We start from the raw sequence: 2764 nt of genomic DNA, 5'->3' as shown, positions 1-2764 counted from the left end.
TACCATTGAGGAAGTGGGTAGGAGACCCGCTCTGGCCTGTGGCCCCCGTCCCTAGAGAGGTAGGTCAAACCATTCTGAGGTACAGGGTGGGGGTGGAGGGGCTCCGGCAGGATGAAACCATGGGGAAGGGCCAACCACGACAACCGCCCCCCAAGTCCTGCCCTTGGAAATGGAGCCTACCCATCTTTGCTCTGGTCTTCCTGGCTTAGCAACTCCACCCAGGCCAGCCCCCGGGGTCACTGCACTTCCAGATACCCTTGGCCACTGCCTCTCGCTGAAAAACTAAAAGTCCCACGAGGCCCTGATGCCCACAGCCCCCAGCCACAAGAGCCCCAGGACAGAGATGAGGCAGAACAAGGATGCCCACGAAGACCTGCATCTCAGGCGGGACCCCTGCCCTGCCCCGTCCAGGCCCCAGCCACAGCCCCCAGGGCCCCACCCACTGGGCCTCTGCCCCCACCGACCCCTGCAGCGGGGAGGTGCACCTGGACAACCCCATTGGCCCCTGGTTCCCTCACCTCCCTCCCCTGGCCAGCCACCTCCTCCTGCACCACGCCTAGTTATCACCAGGAACTGCTCCACTAGGAAATCTCACAAAATTCCCCTTTGTCCTTAATGTCTTCCACCCTCTTGGTCCTCAGAGCCAGCTCTTTTGGCCAGCCAGCCCTACCGGCTCTTCCCTACCCACTGGCTGGCATTCCCTCTCCACTGATTAAGCCCATACTGAGTGCCAGGCACTGCCCCAAGCACTCTACGTTCATTATCTTACAGGATCTTGTGACATAGGTATCATTTTTATTCTGGTTTTACAGGTAAGGAAACGGAGACTCAGAGAGGAGTAACTGGCCCCAAGCCACACAGCTGAGTAGGGCAGCTGAGCTATAACCCAGATCTACCTGCCAGCATCTCTCAGCTCCTACAGAGTGGACCCCAGAGAGAAGCTCTTGGCCTTACCCTCTCACCCACACTCTCTATTCTCACACGCCCCAGCCAAGCCAACAGCAGGCTCCTGACTCCTCAACATCAGGAGGTGTCTCGGAGCAAATAACTTCTCCTCTCTGAACCTCAGTGTCCTGCTCTGTGTAACAAGGAAACTGCTCAGCTTCCAGAAGATTTGATGCTTCCCAAGTGGTACCAGTGGTAAAGAATCTGCCTGCCAATGGAGGAGATGCAAGAGATGCAGGTGTAATCCCTGAGTTGGGAAGATCCCCTGGAGTAGGAAATGGCAACCCACTCCAGAATTCTTGCCTGGAAGCTTCCATAGACAGAAGAGCCTGGCGAGCTACAGTCCATGGGGTCAAAAAGAGTCAGACATGACTGAACACACATGGGTGCTGCAGCATACCCTCGCCCCAGCCCTGGGCTGCACTGGCCCGAACGCCCATCCCCTTGCCTCATGGTCTCTTCTGCTTCCCCCGAGGGGCCTCCAGACCTGCAGATCTGACCACTCTACTCACATTATACCCTCCATTGACTCCTTGTCACCCTCGTGAAAACAGCTGCAACTCCTTCCTTTGCTGGGAAGGAAGATGAAGCCTTGCCCAATAGGAAACCTGCTTAAGGAAGTCTCCATGTCACCTCGCTCCACTCCCTGCCTCACACTCCACCCCTGCAAACAGGCCTGCTCCTCCTCCTGGCTCATTGCCATTCTCTCTCCTCCTCCAGGAAGCCTTCCCTGATGAGCCCCAGCCTGAGTCCAGTGTGCTTCCTAGACCCCTACGGCTCCCCACACAGTCCTGTCTCCACCCCAGACTGTGAGTGAGTGTCTCCCTGAGGCTGCAAGTGCTGGCTGCCTAGTACAGGGCTGGTGCCAAGAAGATGCCAGCAAACATGCTCGAATGAATGAATACAGGGGTTTCCAGGTTTTCTCTCTCCTCCAACCCCCATCCCAGCTCCGGCCAGCCTCACCTGCCTACTTTTTTTTCTTTTTTTTTTTTGCCACGCCATGCAACTTGCAGAATCTCAGTTCCCTGACCAGGGATCGAACCTGTGCTTCCTGTACTGGATGCACAGAGTCCACTGGGCCACCAGGGGATTCTCTCACCTGCCACCTTGACCACGGGCACTGCCTTCGTACGGCCCCAGGTCCCCTTGTACACCAAGGTGACTCTCCCCAAACCCAGCATCACACAGGTCAGCCTACATCCTTGAGTGAATTTCCCTGCCTGGGGATGAAGTATCAATACCCACAAAGCTGGCCTGACACACCTCTCCACCTACCCCCACGTCACCCAGGCTCCTGAGCATTTCTAATACCTTCAAGTCTTTGCACTAGCTGTTCCCCCTGGATGAAATATCCTTCCCCACCTAGTGAGATCTCGATCTTTCCTTAGAACCCTCCCTGAAGCCTCCTTGCCCTGACCCTGGCATCAGTTCCCGTTCCCATGGATTGCAAAGCATTTTACCCATGACAACCAATGTATCCTGAGCCTTTGCCCACCATGAACTAGATTCTTCACACCATTATTTCCATCGGCCTTCCAAAGCCCCCATAAAGCAACTATGAAGAGCACCCCCATTTTACAGAGGGAGGCACTGGGGTGCAACTGAGTAAACCACCACAGTCAGAGAGCCAGGATTTGCACCCAGGCCATCTAGTTTCACCTCCTACAGCCACCCATCAAAGGCAGGGGACATCTGCCCCCGGCCCAGGCCAGGTGCGCATTTGGGAGGCGGGAGTGGACTTTGCCCTTCCCTCTCCAGCCCCAGCTCAGTGCTGGGTACTCGGTGGCTGCCGACGAAATTAATAACCCCCAAACCCCAG

The 2764-nt window shown here is 56.3% G+C and overlaps 1 protein-coding gene across 1 annotated transcript in view; it reads right to left on the bottom strand.

Moving 5' to 3' along the window:
* CCDC88B (coiled-coil domain containing 88B) overlaps positions 1-2764 on the bottom strand; it is a 16517-nt gene that overhangs the window by 7098 nt on the left and 6655 nt on the right. The window lies entirely within an intron of this gene.

This window comes from Bison bison, unplaced genomic scaffold (genome assembly GCF_000754665.1).
Source record: "Bison bison bison isolate TAMUID 2011002044 unplaced genomic scaffold, Bison_UMD1.0 scf7180017864089, whole genome shotgun sequence".
NCBI classification, from domain to species: Eukaryota; Metazoa; Chordata; class Mammalia; order Artiodactyla; family Bovidae; genus Bison; species Bison bison.
Note: the sequence above shows the minus strand (reverse complement) of the source record. Positions and strands in the feature narration are given on the sequence as shown.